Source organism: Peromyscus leucopus, unplaced genomic scaffold, assembly GCF_004664715.2.
Source record: "Peromyscus leucopus breed LL Stock unplaced genomic scaffold, UCI_PerLeu_2.1 scaffold_931, whole genome shotgun sequence".
In the NCBI taxonomy this organism is placed as follows: domain Eukaryota; kingdom Metazoa; phylum Chordata; class Mammalia; order Rodentia; family Cricetidae; genus Peromyscus; species Peromyscus leucopus.
The window spans coordinates 180,777-202,003 of NW_023505873.1; the positions used below are offsets into that span (position 1 = coordinate 180,777).

Here is a 21,227-nt window from a genome sequence, read left to right on the forward strand (position 1 = left end):
GCTGCCGTGGCTCCCCCCATGATGGACTGCACCCCTTGAAACTGAGCCAAAATACATTCTAATCCTCTCTTACGTGTTCCTGTCAGCTGTTTGATCTCAGTGTGATGAGAAAAATGACTAACACCACAATCCAATGATTCTGAGAATGGAAGGCAGTTCTTCCAGTAATGGTGCCCAGTGGGTGACCACAGGGGAGATAAAGAAACTGCTTTCCAACCTAGAATGAAGGACCAGTAGCGATTATGTAACCATACGCGTCGAGTTAGTCCTGTGTTCAGTTCTATTAACTCTGATGCACTTTTTTTTTTTAAAGATTGAACTTTTCTGTAGCAAGGTCTCTGAATTGGGAAGACTCTCTTCCCACAAGGTAAAGAACTCGAGGCAACTTGGTGCAGGAGGAGGGTCCCAGCCAATGCAAATATGCCCTCCCTACCACATGATACAATATAAATATCAAATTCTGAAATGAGCGGTGTGGATGGGTATAATTCCCTCTTGGATGTCAGAAATAAAAACAATCTCCAGGTCTGGGAGATAGCTCAGTGGCAGAGTCCTCACTGCACTGCGTGGGGAACCTGAATGAATCCCAGCCCACCCACACAACAAGTTGGGTACACTGCGCATGTCTGCAGCCCGCGACACTGTGGGGAGCAGAGGCAGAAGGATCGCTGGAGCTCGTCGGCCACGAGCCTAGCTCCATGTTCAGTGGGTGACCCTGTCTCCAAGGAACGAAGTAGAGATCGAAGAATGGGGGCACCTGGTCTCCTCTGGGCCCTGCTCACACAGAGACGTGTGCACCCACGCACACACACGTGCACAACACCACATACACAGATATCGTATGCACAGGTGTGGCATACACAAAAATAAAAATTTAAAATAGCGCCATTCATATGAACTGGTGTGTAATTAGCTCAAGGGGATTTTACAGGCGTGGACCCTGGGGGTGCCAGATGTGGCCTAAGGCCTTTTGCTGGCTGCTGGATTCTAGGTGAAGCCCTCTGAGAGAGGTTAAGAGCTCCTCAAAGAGGAACCCTCTGCTCAAAGGATTAAAGCAACACAAATTGAAATCTAAGCCATTAAATGAAACAAAAAAGAACAATGTAATAAAAAGACTGTATACTTAAACAAACAAACAACAAACAACTTTGCTTCATCCAAACATCTCCCTTGGATACAAACGTTCAAGCCCCTAAACATCTCTGAATGTGAAAGGATAAGCCTGCCTTTTCTGTTTTGTATGGAGGGTGTAGGACAGCGCTGAGTAGAGCGTGTGCCTGTCAAACAGATGCAGGGTTGGAGGTTTGACTCTGTGGAGATGCACTTTCCCATCTTGCAAGATGGTGGGCAGAAAAACACAAAAAACAAAAAACAAAAAAAAAAAACCCAAGAAGCCTGACACAAAAGGGAAGAAATCTGCAGCCGATAAGGACTGGTGGTGATGCCCCTGCCACTGGTGCAGCCAAAAAGCGGGACCCTAAGGTTAAAAAGCTCAACGAAGGGGAAGCCCCATTGCAGCCGAAACCCTGTCCTGGTTAGCGGAATTGGCGGGTGCTCCCGATCTGCTATGTATTCCAGAAAAGGCCTTGTACGAAAGAAAACACTCAGCTGCAAAAAACCAAGGCTGAAAAGAAGAAGAAAAAGGAGAAGGTCCTTGCTACTGTCACAAAAACCGGGCAGCGCTGACAAGAAGGGTGGGTATGGGGTGGTTAAGCTTCGAAAAATGCCCAGGTTATTATCCTACCGAAGATGTGCCTCAGAAGCTGCTGGGCAATGGCAAAAAAGCCCTTCAGTCAACACGGGAGAAGGCTGCGGCAGTGTGTGCCAGCGTCCCTCCTGGACCGTCCTGATCATCCTCACCGGGCGCCACAGGGGCAAGAGAATGGTTTTCCTGAAGCAGCTGGGCAGCGGCGGCTTGCTACTTGTGACTTGACCTCTTGCCCTCAGGGTTTGTCATGGCCACCTCTACAAAAGTTGAGATCAGCAAGGTTAAAATCCCCACACACCTGACTGACTGACGCTCACTTCAGGAAGAAGCAGCTCCACCAGCCGGGCACCAGGAGGGGGAGATCTTCCACACAGAGAAGGAGAAATACAAGATTGCAGAGCAGCGCAAGGCTGGTCAGAAAACTGTGGACTCGCAGATCCAAAGATCAAAGCTGTTCCTCAGCTCCAGGTCTACCTGCGATCTCCGTTCTCTCTGACAAATGGGGTGTATCCTCACAAACTGGTTTTCTAAATTGCTAACGACCTAATTAAACAGCTTCATATGTTTAAAAAAATTTAAAAATTAAAAAAAGAAATTGCATAGATCCCTGGTATATAATGTGATGTTCTGAACTATGCGGCCATTTTGGAATGCTGACTCAAACTAAAATACACGTCCCCTCCCATACTTATCATTGTAAGATGATACGCCAAGGAGGATGGTAGCAATGCTTAAAATCTACTCAGCAGTTTTCAAGTATATAATTTTAGTCACTGTGGTGTGCAAGAGGCCCTTGGACTTACCCCCTCACCGAAATTTTGTGTTCTGTGAGCCTATTTTTATAGTCAATTAAGTAGCTATCGATGATATAGATCTCGAGATGGCAGATCCTAAGGTGTTTATCTCAAGCTTCACCATTATCCATTGCCTGTAACATGATTTGCTAAACAGTTTTATTATAAAAAAAAAAAAAAAAACAAACCCTGGAGCCAGATATTGGGGTGAAAACTGAGAGATGAGTAGAGTAGAACAAGCCAAGCACAAGCTCCCACCTCTAGGAAATCCTCAGCCAAGACAGTGAGTTCCTGTTTCCTCATGCCTTATATACCTTTTTCTGCCCTGCCGTCTTACTTCCTGGGGTTAAAGGCCTGTGTGCTTCCCAAGCAAAGGATTGAGATCTCAAGTGTTGGGATTAAAGGTGTGTGCCACCATGCCTGGCTCTGCTCCAGTGTGGCCTTGAACTCACAGAGATTCAGAGGACCTCTGTCTCCCTAGTGATAGGATTAAGGGTGTGTGCCATCTCTGTCTGGTCTCTGTCTAGTGGCTGGCTCTGTCCTCTGATCCCCAAGTAAGTTTTATTTGGAGTGCACAGTATATCACCACAACAGCCTGCCTTCCAGCAGTCTGGATGGTCCTTGCCCTTTCCATCTTAGGAACTCACCCTGTCAGTCCCATCTGTATATCTGTTGTCCTGTAGACCATCCTGTATGACCAGGATAGGGCACAGGACTTGCCCTCTGTAGGAAACAACTGGTCACATGTTTCATCCTAGTGTGTTGTAGCTAAGTACTAATAGAAAACATCTCCTTTGAAAAGATTACGTATTTATTATATATACATCAGATCTCATTATAGATGGTTGTGAGCCACCATGTGGGTGCTGGGAACTGAACTCAGGACCTCTGGAAGAGCAGCCAGTGCTCTTAAACTCTGAGCCATCTCTCCAGCCCATTATCATTTTTAAATAAGGAAGTATACTTAAAACATATTGTTTTTAAATTTTATTTTGTGTGAATGCATCTTTTGCCACAGGTATATCTGTGCACCACATGTATGCCTGGTGCCCAAGGAGGGTCAGAAGAGGGCCATGGATCCTCTGGAACAGGAGTTACAGACAGTTACGGACCACGTGGGTGCTGGGAATCAAACCTGGACCCTCTGGAAGAGCAGCTGGTGTTCTTAAGCCCTGAGCCACCCCTCTAGCCACCTTTAAAAAACAAAACCAAACAAAACAAACATTAAAACTCATAGCTTTTCTTTTAAATTAAAGATGGGCATGTGTAGCGATCAGGGAAGAACTTCCAGGGTTGGTTCTCTTCTACCCTATCACTCAGATTTGCCAGGCTTGGTGGCAGGCACCCTTGCCAGCTGAGCCATCTCTAGCCAAAAGAAAGCCATCTTACCCGTGAGAGAAGAAGGAGTGGGAGGAAGATGTTCTGAGGGTAGCCGCTCTCTGGTTGAACTAAATTATTAGTCAGTGCTGGTGCTTGGCCTCTGTGCTGGGTAATACCAAGGCTTCTAACTCTTAGGGGTGAGAAGAGGTCGAGCAGGAACCTCTCTAATGCAAAAACCAGAACCTTTTCTTTCCACACACATTCTCTGCATCAGATGTCAGGACACATGCCCTTTACGGGTGTGGGGATTGTGGGGAAGGGGGGGAGTAGCCTCCTTGTTCTATTCCTAGCAGAATGCCAGCCCCATTGGAATCAATGCTGGCACTTCAGACCCAGATAAGAGTGCCACCTCTCACACAGGGTAGTGCATTCCGCAACACGGTGGCTGAAGTTCACCGCTCTCAGGGTTCAGCTTTGTTAATTCAGACACGGTGTTCCCAGCATCCCACACTTCTCTCCTGGCTCCCTGCTTTTTCTTGTAGGAGAGAGTACAGGAAAAGAGGTGGATCCTTCCAGTAGGGCAGTGTGGAGTTTTCCTGGGAATGCAGTGCACAGGTGTTCAGGCATCTGGATGGGGGGAGGGGGTTCTCTCATTTCTACTGCCTTCCAGTGAATGCCAACAGCCCCAGTCCGTAGCTGGGAGGGAAAGGTCAGAGAGTTGAAGCCCATCCCTTCCATCAATATTAGTTTTCTTTTGCAAGCAAGAGAAGAGCTATCTTATTTCCAAGAGCCTTAAAGGCATGCTCGTATTTCTGTGAGCAAGTTACCCAGCCTTGTTTTGTTTCTGATATTATTTTTCTGACCCACTTAAGACAAACGGGCCTCACGCCGCTCCTTCTAGCCCCTAGCACATGGAAAACACATCATCATCATCATGCTACCCAGTGAGCGCTAAGCTGTGCCCCACTCCCACGCTACCCAGCTTTGTCCAGTCATGGTTTGAAAGGGATGATAACTCTTCACGAGGCATTCCTCTGTGACATCTGCTCCCTTCACCAGCTCACAAAGCATTAGCACAGAGGTTTCCTTTGCTCCTTGGGCCATTTTCAAAGGGTAAACTTTCTAAATAGTCCTGCAGAAATCACCAAAAAGAGAGAAAACAGGAAATTAAATGAAGTACTAGGAAAGTCTGCATATGAATCTAATTTTATTTTTCCTACTAACGAAGATAGCACACCCGAATGCTGCACAACACTATAACAGAACAACACAGTAGCAGTTATAATTGATTTAGCATCAGAATTCGTATTGCAAATGTTCTCTTTTTCTCCTGGTGCTTCGTGGAAAAGGACATTTCTCTTAAAAAAAAAAAAAAAAGGAACCAGGAATTTGCATGTGTTTTTGTAATCAGAGCAGGCTTTTGAAAAAGTTTCTTGTGTCCTTGATAAATAGATTATGTGCCTTTAATTTGTAGAATAAAATGTACAAAATACTGAGAACAAATGGAAATATACTTTGATTAAATCACATCGATCCAAACGCTGCTGCTGAGCCAAACACACTGTTGTTTTCCCGCCTCTGAAAGCTCCAAGCACAAAAACAAGCAACCAAACAAAACAGAACCCCAAGGCAGATCTCAGCTGGAGGAGCCTGGTGGTGACAGATGTCAGGCCCCTAAAGAGCAGGGAACACATAAAGCCGGCATCCTGGGGTAACTGGCAGGTCATCGATAATTCTGAGACCTCCTCCGGTGTCCAGGGCTGCTAAGGATAACCATCACACTGCCAATAAGATGACCAGCCATCCAGACCCTGAGTCTCTGGACCTGCCCAAGGTGAGTCTTTTTTCTAACCACAGAATCCATAGCAGCCACTCCATGCTTTTAAAAAAATTAACTTTTAAATTTATTAGTTAATTTTGATTTGTGTGTGTGTGTATATATGCATGCGTGCGTGCGTGCGCGCAAATATACACACTGTGCCCAAGGAGGTTAGAAGAGGACATCAGTTGTAAGCCACTTGATGTGGGTGCTGGGAGCTGAACCCCAGTCCTCTGCAAGAACAGCAAGTGCTCTTAACTGCTGAGTCGTCTATCAGGCCCATCACGATGCTTTTTAGGGCAAGCCTGCTGCCATAGTAACGTAGTTAATGCTCCATCATCACCTGGACTGGAAACACTTCTAGATGTGTCTTGGAGGATGTTCTCAGGGAAGGCCAACTCTGAATGTGGGCAGCAGCATCCTACTAGCTGGGCTCACAGACTCAATGCAAAGGAGAATGGGAGCTGAGCACCAGCATGCTTCCCTCTCTGCTTCCTGGCTGTGGATGCAGCATAGCAATGTCAAGCTCCTCCTGCCTGTCTCCCCCCACCAAGATGAACGGGACTCAAAAGCTGGGAGCCAAGGCAAAGCCTTCCTTCCTTCCTTAAGTTGCTTTGTTGGGTATTAAGAAATACACCACTAAGTTGGGTTCTAAGCGTGAGGAACCCAGCTCCAGCCGGCTTGAGCAGGTACGTCCCTCCTTTCAGTTCCAGGCTCCACGAACACAAAACCAGGTATGAGCAGACAGCCAGTTTGGGCTGTCACTTCAGATCTTCACTGGGGAGACCTCTCGGACAAGCGATCTCCCGTCCTGGAGCATTCCTGGCAAGAAGCTGAGTCAGTGTCACGTTGGTTCAGCCAAGATGACAAGCCACCAGCCTCAGTCCCAGGCCACCTGGAAAAGATGTTAACTTGGTTTTGCCAACTCTGGTCACAGATCTTTGGACTGGAGTTTTTGTTTTGAGATCGTCTCAGTCAAAGATTCTTTCAACATGTAGGATTTTTTTTAAAAAAAACTGAGGACATAATAATCACACTTATTCAGATGGATTGTGCCTTCCACTTGAAAGAGAACTGTGCGGTTTTTCTAAATCATTAAGCTAGGTCTCAAGGTGTGCTATGAAGTAGCAATGAAAAACAAGATTGTAGAAGAATATTTGTTGACTTATGAAGATGTTCCTATGTGCCACCCAGTGGAACAAGCAACAATAAGTGTCGCATGTTTTACACATGAAAATTACTTAGGTTCAGTGGGTCAGTTCCTGTTTCAAGGCCCCATTCCTGTGTGTGGAATCTTCCCCAGAGCCATCTCATGTTTCTTTCTCTGCCCTGTGATCTTGTTGAAGTGTCCAGTGTGATCACATCGCTGTGAGGTCAGCCTGCAGACACCCAGTCTTACCTTTCCTCTCCACAGACAGTTGCTGGGTTCCCTTCATCCCAACTTTGTCTTGGATGCTAAATCCGCAGACACCGGCTTATTTATCCCACCCGCAGGCTGCTTTGGGTCTACTCTTTCTTCAGCCCTCCACGCACAAGCACCCCGCCATGCAGAGCTGCACAAACATTCCGTGGATGGACACACTTCCTACGTGGTCCATGAAGACAACGCTCCTTTGTTTCCATGCATTAGCCTTCTCTCTGCCAAGGGATTATGAGACGACAGCACCGAGTCCCCCTTTCTCCTAAGCCCACCTGCGTGGCCACTCTCTAGAGACTGAGGACAGGAACAGGCCCCTTTCTGAGAAACTGCTGTGTTTTGTTTTTTTTTCCCATTAACCTCCCTAGTCATGTGATTTCATTTTTAAAAATATTAACACAGTCTTTTTCACTGATTCTTTGGGAATTTCACATCATGCACCTCAATCCCACTCATTTCCAGTCTGTCCATGTCTGCCCTCCACTCTTGTAGCCTTTCCTGCTAAAAGAAAATTTTAAAAAAAAGGGAGAAAGAAAAACAAAACAAGGAACACTTGGCTCCTCCATCTTTCCCGCCTCTCCTTCACATATTCATTTGTCGCAGTGGCCTTGGGAGCTGTGGTGTGTCACCCAGTCTACCCTTTTGACCAAACAACTTTGCTTTCAAATGTTCATTGCAATGAGTTGTTGGTTTGGTTCGTGGCCTCCGGCCTCTGGCCCACCATCAATACTGAACGCTCACTGAAACTTCTCTAGGATATCTTGCTGTTGACCCGAGTCATGGAGATCCTGTGGCTACGATTCCACAGGACCTGTCCCTTCACACACTCTAATAGGTCATAGATGGGGTAGATGTTTGGGATGGGCCAATCAAGGTCTGGATATGGGCCTAGGTGCTAACTGAGCCAGTCTGGGCCTCCACCAGGGCCACTCCCTCAGGCGAGGGTCAGGGCCAGCACTCCCCCACCCATGCTGTTGGGGTCAGCTCTCCCACCTAGATGTGAGGGGTGGGGTCAGCTCTTCCAATCCAGGGCCAGCTCTCCCACTGCAGGGTGAGTGAGGGGAGGGTCCAGGGCCAGCTCTTCCCACTGCATGGTGAGTGAGGGGAGGGTCCCAGGGCCAGCTCTCCCAGTCTGTGACACTGGGGTCAGTTCTCCTGAGGGGATCATCTCCCTGGTGCCCAGGTCATGTTTTGTTTTATATCTGAGTTTTATAGTTTTTCTATAACCGTATACACTTTCCACCGAGTCTCTGTTTTAGGGCTTAGACTCTTCCTGTCCATGAGTCCTGTTCTCACCTTTTCCTGCTGTGATCACCCGTCCTTTCTGACCAAGGGACAGAATTTCAAGATGAGAAGGCAAAACCAGCATCTCAGGAACAAGCAGAAGCTCTCATTCTGGAAGGATTGGTAAGCGCCAGCATGCCTGAAAACACAACAAAGTGGTTAGAGTTGTAAGTGCTGAATACTGACCCTCCCAGTCCATCTCTCTAAGCCAGAATCATGGAGCCAGACCTTTACCCTCCGGGCAGAGTTAGGAAGAAAATGTTGGCTTGAAGGAAAATGTTGGCTTCTCCAGCTAATGGTCTGCCCTGTTCCCCCTAAGGTAAAACATAGACTTGTCAGGCCTCCGTAACCAGAGCTTCTAGAAAGCCCCTGTATCTTCAATTTTTAATTACAAGCTGTTAATTAAAAGCACCAGGCATTTGAGGGAGCCTCTAAGTTGAAAGGTAGAGGCAGAATGCAGCCTGAAGGAAAACGGATTTTTTTTAAAGTGGAAAATATGAGTTATATGATGAGAGAGCTGAGAGAAGATGCTGAACAATGGTGTGTCTTTCATGTGCCTCCCTCCTGAGGACAGTCAGGGACGAAGAGCTCTGGGAAGCGGAAAAGCTGATGGCAAAGTGAAGGGGTGACGTCAGGGGTAGAAGAGAAAGCCAGACTCTGGCCCCTCGGAAGGAAAGCATGTCACGCGCGCGTGCACACACACACACACACACACACACACACCATACACACAAACACATCACACATACACACACACACACCATACACACACACACCATACACACACCATACACACACACACACACACCATACACACACACACACATCACACACACACACTATACACACACACATCACACACACACCATACACACAAACACATCACACACACACCATACACACAAACACATCACACACACACACACACTCACACACCCCATACACACAAACACATCACACACACAGAAAGAGAGACAGAGAGACAGAAACAGAGATTTCTTAAAAGATTAGTTTATATGGTTCACAGACTGCATGAATAAAGGAAGGAGGGGGGGATGGAAGAGAGGGAGAAATTTGCCAGTGAAATAATTCGAGAAAAATCCCCCACACTGAAGCACAAGGTTTCACAGGTTGGAAAGAAAACTCTGGAAGCCAGGCAATGGTAAGACCTTTAAAATTCAGAACCTTGGAGCTTTATAGATCCTTAGCACTACCCAGACGTGAGCACAGAATCCAAACATTTTAAAACTTGAAGTCTCAATGGATCCACCTTCTGTGTATCTTCCCCCTGTCTCTGCCCGAGAATCTACTAGAAAAGTGGGCCTTACTCAAACCCAAGGAAAGACTTGGTATAAAGAGTGGAAATTCAACACTGAAGAGAAACAAGGGACTCCTAGGGTAGCAGAAAAGCAAGCGCCCACATCAAGTGCGTGGGAGAGGCCACCAGCTCCAAACAGGGCAGTGTGAACGGACAGACCTGTCACTGGGCAGTCCTCAGTGCCGGTCCCACAGCACCTCCCAAGGGGTTAAGAAGGAAGACTTGGAATCCAGGAGGCAGGGAATACAGGCCTGAGTCTGGCAAAAGGATGCTGAGGCCTGTGGGATGGGAAGCTTCTGATGGCACTGGACAGCACCCTGGAGAGAAGCAGGTGATGTATAGTTAAAGCTCTCTGTACTTTGGTTCTCACAGGAAGAAGAGAAAACAAAACTTTGGAAGGATGTAAAGCAGAATGTCAACAATGCATATCTCTAAGTGGCAACGTAGTTGATCCCTGTGTGAAAAAAGACAATGTCAGGCATGATGGGTGTGCATCTGTGATGTTAGCTCCTGGGGATGTTAAGGAAGGAGTGATGTTGAGACCATTGAGCTACATAGCAGTGTGTGTGTGTGTGTGTGTGTGTGTGTGTGTGTGTGTGTGTGTTGTGTGTTTGCATGTGTGGGGTATGTGTATGTGTGTGTGAAATCTTCTTTAAAATAGCCCAACACTATTTAAGCGTAAGATGTAGTAGGCCTTAAGATATTAATAAAGGCGTGCAAATGTCAATTCTGTGAATTACATGTGTGTCTCCTTAGCAAGAACCCCAAACCCCAGCCCAATCTTGTCCCCATCCCCAGTCCCCAGAAAGTATTAATCTACTTCTTGAAAAAATTACCAAGTCTGAGTATTTCATAGCAATGAAATCATACGACACATGGTATTTGGGTTTTCAAGGTTCGGTCCACGATACAGCAAGGTTTGCTGTTGTAGACTATTTCCCAGGACTCTCATCCCGTCGTGAGGGTATGCAGTGTTTTATGTATCCACTCTTCAACTGACAGGTATACTCAACTCAGGGCACAGTGCTGTTATGGATTCATGTACCAGTGTTTCCTACGGACGTATATCTTCAGTTTTCTCTTGGGTAAATAGCCAGCAGCAGAACGGAGCCTTATGGTATCTCTATATTTAACTTGTCAAGGACCCGCCAACCCTCTCTCCAAACAGCCACATGATTTTAGATTTGGACCAGCAATGTTGTGAGCGCTCCAGTTCTTCACACGCTTGCCAGCACTGGTGTCTTTATCATAGATGTCCCACTGAGCGAGAAGTAGCATCCCACTGGGTTTTCAGAGGATGTGCAAGTTTGCATGCGTGCGGCGTGCGTGCGTGCGTGCGTGTGCGTTGTGTGTGTGTGTGTGTTGTGTGTGTGTGTAGGCCAGAGATTGACATCAGGTGTCTTCTTCAATTACTTCGACATGTTTTGTGAGATAGGTTATCTCACTGACCCTGGAGCTTGCAGATTCAGCAAACCCCAGGGGTCATCCTGTGCCTGCCTCTCCAGCTGTGGGGTTTCAGGTGTGTGCCACCACAGCTGGCATTAAAATAGGTGCTGAGGCTCTGAACTTGGGGTTTCATACTTGCACTGTAGACGCTTTATGGATGAAGCGTCTCTCAATGGTTTGATTTGCATTTCTTGATAACTAGTAACAGTAAGTATTTTGATGCTGATGACTGTCCATTAATACATATTCTTGGAGAAGTATCTACTTAAGCCCTCTACCTATTTTGAACTGGGGTGTTTCATCATGGAATACTTTTTTATTCTGTATGAAAGTTCTTTGAAAATCCCCCACTACACAGCTCTTAACTTTCTTGGTAATATTTCCAGGACAAAAGTATTTTAACGTGGAGGATGCTTTGGGATGGCATGTGAAAGGGACCACTGCTTAACCAATATGTTGAGATTAATATTCACCAGGAGGCACTGGTTCAGCAGGGAGGAGCAGGCTGACAGTCCACCAGGCTGACAGTCGTCAGGGCCAGCCTCGCCAGGTCCTGTACGGGTGCCGCAGCTGCTGTGAGCTGCAATGGCTGGGGCATGCCCAGAAGATGGCATTCCACAGCTCTGCTCCATGTCCTCTCCTTCTTATCATTCTTCCGGCCTCCTCTTCCACTGTGCTCCCTGAACCTTGGGGGGCGGGGGTGATAGTAGGGATGCCTTATTGAGGGCTGACTGTTCAGGGGTCACTTGTTCTCAATGCCTTGAGCAGTTTTGAGCCAATGCGTTCAGTTGCATAAAGTCTGGTGATGGGGCAGGGAGATCAGAGGAGCGAGGGATGAGAGGTATCACAATACATTATGTACGGGGTATGAAATTGTCAGTGAACAAATTCACAATAAAAGCCCCCAAAAGATTTTTTACTTCTGTTTCTATTAAAATTTTAGTTTTAGCTTGTACATTGTAATCTTTGATTCATTATGAATTAGTTTGTGTATTTGACGCAAGAATTGTCCTAGTTAGCTCTGCTACTACAATGAACTGCCACAGGCTAGGTGAGCTGGTTAATTACAGATATTTATTTCTCATAGTTGTGGAGGCAGAAAATCCAAACCAAGGTATTGGCAGATTTATTTCTTAATGAAGTTCCTGTTGCTGGCTTACAAATGGCTGCCAGCTTGCTATGGACCTACACAAGTTCTTCTTTATACACAGGAAGAAAAGGAGAGAGACAGACAGAGAGAGACAGAGACAGACAGAGAGACACAGGGAGACAGAGACAGAGATAGACAAAGACACAGACACAGAGAACAGAGACAACAGAGACAAAGACAGAGAGACAGAGAGAGACAGAGGGGAGAAAAGAGAGAGGAGAGAGAGGAGAGGAGAGAGAAAGAGAGGGGAGGGAAGAAGAGGGAGGGCGGAGGAGGGGAGAGGAGAAGGAGGGAGCTCTGGTCCCTATCCCTCATCTTATAAAGACACTAGTGTCATTAATGGGGTTCTGTCTCACAATCTCATCAAAGCACCTAATTATCTCTCAAAAGCTTCCCAATTCCACTGCATGTGTGTGTGTGGGGGGGGGTTAAACTCCAGCCCGCGAACGGTGACATGACCCAGTCTGCCACAGTGTGTCCCAGCTCACTCCTTGGCGCTGACCCAGCACCGCTTGTCGAGAACAGTTCTTTCCACCACCGAGTGGCTTTGATGGACGCCTCAGTCTGCTGTCACAAAACCTCCAGAACTGACACATTGAAGTTTATTGGAACAGAAATTATTTTTCCCTCGTAGTTCTGGAGGCTGGACAGCGCAAAACTGAGGTGTCATCAGGCTTGGTCTCTGGCTAGTGCCTGTCCTCTGCTTACAAGGTGGCCTCGTCTCCCTTCTCTGGAGGGGAGGAACAGGGTCTTCACACAGCAGAAGGGACAGGAAAGGCATAATGAGGTGAGTACTGTGCATTTCCATCAGAGCACTCCATTCCTGGTCACCTCCTAAAGGCTGTACCTCTTAACACAGTTGAGTTGGCTCTCAGGCTCCAACACATTAGTTTGGAAATTTCAAGAGAAACATTCGGAGCATAGCAATACCTTCATCAAAAACAAGCTGTCCATAAAAATGATGTTTTTTTTTTCTGGGCTCCCAATTTTATTCCATTGTCTGTACACCTGCCCAAATGCATCTTCATTGTGTATGTGTCACGTGCTTTGGTCATTGTTGCTGTGTAGGAAGTTTCAGTGTCAGAAATTTACAATCTCTAATTTTGTTCTTTTTTTGAGAATATTTTGCTTATTCTGGGTCTTTGAATTTCTATATGAATTTCAAAAATCAGCTTATCAACTTTTAGGGAGAAAAGACACTTGAGATTTTTATAGTAATTGTGGTGAATCTGTTGACCTTTTTTTTTTTTTCATTTACACAATCAAGTCTTCCAATCCATGAGCATATGGTGTCTTCCACCTATTGGGGAATTCCTTATCTTCCTCCAATGCCAGACTCACACTCTTTTGTTACCTTCATTGCCAAGTGTTTTAATTATTTCTGATGTGGTTATAAAGGGATTGTTTTCTTAACTTTGGTTTCATAGTGTTCAATGCTAGTTCACAGACATACTATTCATTTTCATATACTGTTCTTTTTTATTTGTTTTTGTTTTTTGTATACTGTTCTTTTATCACTATTATTTCTACAAGTTTTGTGTGTATTTCTTTGGGATTTTCTTTATAGAAATAAAAATCTTGTCATCTGGAAATTGGAACCTTGTTTTGTTTCTTAGCTCATAATAGGTACACACACACACACACACACACACACACACACACACACACACACACACACACCTTGTCAGTTTTGTTCCTGTGAAGAACCATCCTAACAGACCAAATTCAGTGACTGCTCAAAACGGCCCGGTGTCTGCATAGAACCTGTGAGCACTCTTCTATACACTTTAAATCATCTCCTGACAGCTTCTGCCACCTAACACAGCACGAATGCTACAGGAACAGCTAGAATGGTAGACTATTTAGGGAATCGCAGCAAGAAATAAATGTCTGTACGTGCTCAGCGTGGACGAAGGTTGTTTTCTCCCCTGAATAGTTTTGATCTATGGTTGACTGAATGACAGATGAAGAGGCCACAGGCAAGGAAGGCCAACTGTACTTGTAACCTGCCATAAAAAAGACACACTACAATTTTGAGGTTAACCTCAATTACCTCTTTTTATGAGGATGTGGTGAAGTTCTTGGGTGTGTGGTTGGGGCAGACCAGCTGTTCTAGGGCAGGCTTTCATGGTCTGTTGTCTCTCACTGAGCCCTTGCCTTGGGATTCTGAGTGCTAAGTTTCTGGGTTTTGGTTTGTTTATTTGTTTGTTTTCTGTCATGCTAAGAGGAGTTGAGATTGCAGATTTTAAAAGGCTTCTTAATGTTTATTTACTTTATTTTATATGTGTGTGTGAGTGCCTGAATGTATGTATGTGTGTTGCTTTCTGCTTTGTGCCTGAGGAGGCTAAAACTGGGGGTTGGATCTTTTAGAACAGACAGTTGTGAACAACGGTATGGGTGCAGAGAACCCAACCCAGGCCTCCTGAAAAGGTCCATCTTTCCAGCCCCTTAATAGTAGATTTTTATACCAAACCCATTATAATAATTAAAGAGAACTCTCTCCCCCCAGTTTGGACTTTCTAAGGATTCAGATTTATATTTTTAAAATATAAAATTTCAAGACAAAATCAACTTATAGTCTGCTTGTGAAGACAGCATATAGTCATCATAAAAATATCAAATATGAGAGTCAAAAAAAATCACGTAATCTTTTTCATTAGTGAAACTGCTAATATTTGCCAGGTATCTGCCCAGATTTTCTTTTCTATGCATACGTGTGCATCCACACACAGAAAAACAAACACAAACATGCATAAAGATGAGACTATGTTGTAAAGGTAGTTTGTTACTTTTTTAATTAACCAATGTGTTACAACCACAAATAACACTGAGCTCTGTCTGAAGGTCTTGTGTTGTTTTGTGAGGCAGAATCTTCCTGTGGAGCCCAGTCTGGTCGGCTCCAACTTGTAATCCACCTGCCTCTATTTCCCTAAGGCTAGGATTAGAGGCACAGGCCTCACACTCAGCTTCCATTTTAACTTTTAACGGTTCCATGTCATTATGTATGTGGGGAACTGATCACTCTCTGTTTTAACAGTTACTAGTAGATTTTGTATCTGGAATCTTGTGCATTAAAACTTCAACATTTGCCCTATCTCTGTATTACACATCCCTAGAGATGTAATTACTAAGCCAAAATAAACACTCATGCAGTACGTTGATATAAATGCCAAGTTTCTCTTAAGAAAGTACCAGTTAGCATCCCCAACAGTGCTAATAGAAGTGCTTGCTCCCCCAGCACCGGGCATTGTCAATCTTCCTAACGTTGGCTGGTATTTTAGGCAAAGAATGGTGTCTTACTATTTTTAATTGAATTTTTTGAGCGTTGGGAATAGTGAACATCTGTGTGTGTGTATTGGCCATGCGTTAGCTATTTTGATTTTTGCCTACCATTGTGCTGGATCACATCTGCATAGACATGTTAGTCCATTCTTATCAATGTATTTAAACTTCCAGTACTTTAAAGATACTCATTCTCTTCCTGTATAATGCACAGAGGCCCAGAGTGATACAGTTTGTCTGTACCTTCCTCCTCCTCCTCCTCCTCCTCCTCTCCTCCTCCTCTTCTTTTCATCAGATCGTGCAGTTCTAGGGCACTTTATTCAGGCTGTCATGGGATGTTTCTTCCTTGGCATTTTGCTGTGGGAGACCGTCTGCTCCTAATGAGAGGCTCTTCAGCAACGAGGAAGCATACAGGACAAAGAACACCTTCCCACTTCATCACTATCTGCAAAGCTTCCATTCCCCACCATGTATGGAAACATCAGCCTTGTGATGCTTCCTCATAGGGTAACATCAAGACGTCTCCTGCCCCACCGGGTGGAGCTCTGCCATCAAACTGCCTTTCCGTGTGCCAAAGGCATCGGCTCATTCTTTCCAGTCTTCTGACTTGGACTTTGCAAGCTTCAGATTCTTCCTAAGACCATGAAAGTCCAGATCCAGAGAGAACTCTCACACATGGAGTCCTGCTTCCCACCAGCCCCCGATCTTCACATAGTCCCCCTCTTCGCACCAGTCCCCCCACTTTCCCACAATGCCCCTCTTCCCACCAGCCCCCTAAGTTGGTTCCTTCATACTATTCCTCTAGTTTTTTTTTAATGGATCAACTTTCCACGTTCTTTTTTTTTTTTTGGTTTTTCGAGACAGGGTTTCTCTGTGTAGCTTTGCGCCTTTCCTGGAGCTCACTTGGTAGCCCAGGCTGGCCTCGAACTCACAGAGATCCGCCTGCCTCTGCCTCCTGAGTGCTGGGATTAAAACTTTCCACGTTCTTTCTATTATCCCACTCTACCAGTGAATATAGCCATTTTACTCCTTCCATAAATAATCCCCCCCAGAACTAAAACTAATAATCCTGGTCCTGTCTATGCAGAAAAGTTGAAGAAATTACCAAAAAAGTTTAAAACATTACCACCAAGAAATGCAAATTTTGAAAAATGTGCAGTTATAATTCACTACTTAGAGGTAATCACTGCTGCTGATTTTTTCAGGCCTTTTTGTGCCTGTGTTTCTAGATATTTGCAAACGTTTATGTCACAAAATGTATAGGTTTTCCAGAATGAAATGGATCATACTGTGGTATAGTGTGAAATGTCGATATTTGGAGATGAATGCCTGTTGCCTTTGTCCATGGTTGACAATACTAGTCGTACCAAGCATCTTTGAGTCATACCCTCGGCCTCAGAAACGTCTGTGTTTTGTTTCACTGTCTCTTGTAAATAAATGTCTCCGTGGAGAATTTGGAGGCCATCCTGGTCTTTCTCTTGGTGACTTCTTTTTTTTTTTTTTTCTGGGTGATGTTTAAAGAATCCTTCCATGTTAAGTAACTTAGTTAGGCAAAAGTATCAGTATCTGTTTGTGTGTTTTCCAAGATACAGACACAACCCTTCAGTAACATCTGTCTTTCACCTATAGCCTGTTTTCTGTACCCCCTTCTGACAATTCTCAGTGTGGCTTTTACTTCCATCAGTTGGATTATCTAACTCAGCAGAACTGATTATGTGTGCTGTATTATCTACTGTTCAGATCCACCATAAGTCTGCCTGCTTCTGAACTGGATGTTGCTTAGAGCCTCGGGGTTTCCCTGACATTGCTCAGCAGTGATTATGGTGGCACTGGGTTGCCATCTATCCTAGAAGTGATGGAGGACTGCACTTGAACTTTCTGCAGTTTCTCTGTCAATACTGGAGTCCTCTTTCTTGTCTGATTAGTGATCATCAATTTGGGGGTCTTTCTCCATTTTGTATGATAATTAAAAAACTTTTTTGTAAGATACCAAGGAAATGACTTGCTGTAGATGTAACCGTCTTGTTTAAATAAGAAACACAGAGCCAAATACAGAGTTAAAAGCCCAGAGGTCAGAGCAGCAGCTAAAGCGGAGACTAAGAACCTCCTTACCCTTCCTGCTGCTGCTGTCCTTCCCTCAGCCAGAGGCTTACTTCCTGTCTGTCTGTCCTTTTATTGACTTTCTGTTCTGCCTTCTTATTGGTTGTAAACCCAACCACATGACCTCCTCATCACTGCCTGTCTGTACAGACCTCCAGGTCTTCTATTGGTATTGAGATTAAAGGCATGTGTCTCCATGCTGGCCGTATCCTGGAACACACAGAGATTTGCCTAGCTCTGCCTCCCAAGTGATGGGATTAAAGGCATGCCCACTACTGCCCAGCTTCTGCTATGGCTTGCTATTAGCTCTGACCCCAGGCAACTTTATTTATTAACATACAAATAAGATCACATTTCAGTACAAATAAAATATCAGCATAACTTGCTGTTGTTGTCGTTACTTGATTTCACTTAGCCATCTGTATGTGGTTAGGTAGATGATATATTCATCATTTGGATGTATGTGCAATAATTTTACTTACAAATACATAACGGATGGACATATAAGTAACTTATTTATAATTATTTATAACAAGTGTGCAGATCTAGGCTTGGTGGCACATCCCTGTGACCTCAGTACTTGTGAGGCAGAGGATGGGGTGTTCAAGGTCAAAATGGGCTATACAAGAGACTTTATTTCAAAAAGAAAAACACACACATTGAGGGATATCAAGGGAAACATATAAATTAGAAAATATATTATCTCTATATATTGAAAGATGGGTTTATTTAATATGTCTATTATCCAAAATTGATCCATAGAATATGTGCACTCTGTATTAGCAGATTTCTATAGAAGTTATCAAAATGCATATACAAACAAGAATGATATAAAATACTAAAAATGACTCTGAAAAAAGAACACGTTTACACACTACACTAACAGGATTTCAAGACTTACTACAGTTAGCGTTGAAGATAACACTGCGTTATTGGCAGAGAGTAGGCACTGTGGTCAACAATACAGAAGAAAGTCCAGACACAGGTTTACAAATATCAGTCAACTTATTTTAATCTTCCTTTTACAAATGCTTAAGTGAAACTTAAGTGAAACGTGTCTTTTTTAGTGCATGGTCCTGTGAGTTTTGACAAACACGTTCAGTTACAAGAACTATGACTGTAATCAGTGGCTGTAGATCCCGAGTGGAGAGCATTGACCTTCCCTGGAGGAGAGCCACTTTTCTGTTGGCTTGTTTCCCTAATGCTTGCCCATTCCTTGTAGCATTTCTTCCAGGTTGGGTCTGCTGGCGGTGAGTTCTTCTTGTTCTTCTTGTTCTTGTTCTTGTTTTTTTCTTGTTCTTGTTTTGTTCTTGTTCTTGTTCTTGTTCTTTTCTTGCTCTCGCTCTTCTTCTTCTTCTTCTTCTTCTTCTTCTTCTTCTTCTTCTTCTTCTTCTTCTTCTTCTGTTTCTTCTTGTTCTTCTTGTTCTTCTTGTCTTCTTTTCTTGTTCTTCTTCTTCTTCTTCTTGTTCTTCTTGTTCTTCTTGTTCTTCTCTTTCTTCTTGTTGTTCTTCTTGTTCTTCTTCTTCTTCTTCTTCTTCTTCTTCTTCTTCTTCTTCTTCTTCTTCTTCTTTTGTTTCTCTTGAGAAACCCCTTAAAAGTCTTTCCTTGTTTTTCTTTTGAAAATATCCATTGTCTCTTCTCTGAGCTGCTTTTATGTGTCTCAATTTGGTTTTCTATGGTTTTGCTATGATGTATCCAAGGGCAGTTTCTTTGTATTTATTTTTGTCTTTGAAATTTCTTGTGCTTGTTTTATTACTGTGTGTGTTTGGAAATATGTGTGTAAGCATGTGTGTGTGTGTGTGTGTGTATGTGTGTGTGTAGACACTAAGTTCCACTTTAGCTGTCTTTGTATTGCTTCTCTTCCCCGGTTGCCAGAGCATTCCATTAAATCTGCTGTAAACACAGGCTTGGTCAGTGGCCCGGCCCTTTGGAGTCCGAAGGGACCAATAGCAGTGTTCAATGTCCCAATGGGATGCAGTAAAGAGATGATATTCACATGAGAAAGACTCAGGCCAGACACTCAACCGCTCTGAAAGAAACTCTTGAACAAGCACGACTTCTCCCCAGCACATTGAACAGTAAATCGAGTTAGGTGTTAACTGACCCTGCAAGTTGAAGACTGGGAACAGCCAAACTGCTGATATCCAGACCTTGACTGGATTCCTCATGGCTCTGTATTCTTCTACCTCATTCTAGGTAGCTAGACATAAGAGTGACTTCTGTCGGCCCCAGCCAGGCGTGGATACTTGTTGACTTTGGGGGGTGAGGGGGTGAGATTCCCAACAGCACTAGCTGCAGTGTCTCCAGCATCATTGGTAATGGTGACAGATCTCAGCCAGACAGGGGTAAACACCAGGCTGTGGGCCTCAGCTTGGGTGCTGGAAGCTTCCTGTTCTCTGGGCTATGGCTCTACCTTTTACCACTCCAGTAGTAGTGACATCAGTAGTGACAATAATTTCCTGAGTTCTAGGTACACGGGTTACTTGTTTTTGAAACAGTCCTGTGTAACCCACAACCATAAACTTTAGCCGCAAGCCAAAGCACAAGCGTTTATTCCTTGTCTGTCTGAGGTCTGCTGGCGGTTGCCTAAGTGACTCTGTAGCCTGGTGGCCAGCTGATTGTTTTCTAGGCTGCTTTTCACAGCGGCGACTGGACTCTGTCCTTCTTCCAGGTACCCCAGTATGTTCTCATGGCGACCACAGAGCTGTGAGAGGTGCAGGTGAATATGCAGGACCTCACGAGCCTGGCTTCAGCCTGAGCTCATCACTTCTGTCCCACAAGTCACACTGAGTGCCGACGTATATTCAACCTTGGGAAAGTAGTTCAAAGTCCCAGGCCATGGGTTCTGAATAATAGGAGGCATTAAGGCTGGGAGCTAGAAATGCTTTGACTCTGTAGCGCTAGGTAACACCTTCTCCTGTTAGGTCTCCAGCCCTTCTCACGGTGGTTTCACCAATCCTGTGCATTAAATCTGTTTGAACTATTTAGAGTGATTTCTCCTTCCTCATTGGATTTGCCTGAATCCGTTGTGCCTATACACATTGCTTGTATTCACTTCCATTGTTGTCCCCAGAAATCACCAACACTCAGTAGTTTATAATAATACCAACTTACTATCTTGCTGTTCTGTAGGTCAGAAGTCTGATGGGCTTGTCTGGCTTGCCTGGAGTCTCCTAAAGCCAAAGTTAAGTTTGACAGGGCTGTGCTTACCCTGTAGCTCTAGGAAGGATCTGTATCCTTGGCCATTGTGTAGTTGAATGTAATTGGCCCCATAAGCTCACAGGAAATGGCACTGTTTAGGAGGTGGCCTTGTGGGAGGAAGTGTGTCACTGTGGGGTTGGGCTCTGAGTCTCCTAATCTCAAAGCTAAGACCTGTGTCACAGACCATTTCCTGTTGCCTACCGGTCAGCTCCTTCTCCAGCACCATGTCTGCCTGCATGCTGCCATGTTCCACCATGGATAGTGGACTAAACCTCTGGAACTACAAGCCACCCAGTTAAATGTTTTCTTATAAGAGTGCCATGGTCATGATGACTCTTCCCAGCAATAGAAACCCTAACTAGAGACAGCCATTCAGTTGTTGGGCAAA

General features: G+C 44.7%; 1 pseudogene; it reads left to right on the plus strand.

Moving 5' to 3' along the window:
- The first annotated feature begins 1,288 nt into the window (after positions 1 to 1,288).
- On the plus strand, positions 1,289 to 2,239 carry LOC114682150 (annotated as a pseudogene).
- Positions 2,240 to 21,227: the final 18,988 nt, after the last annotated feature.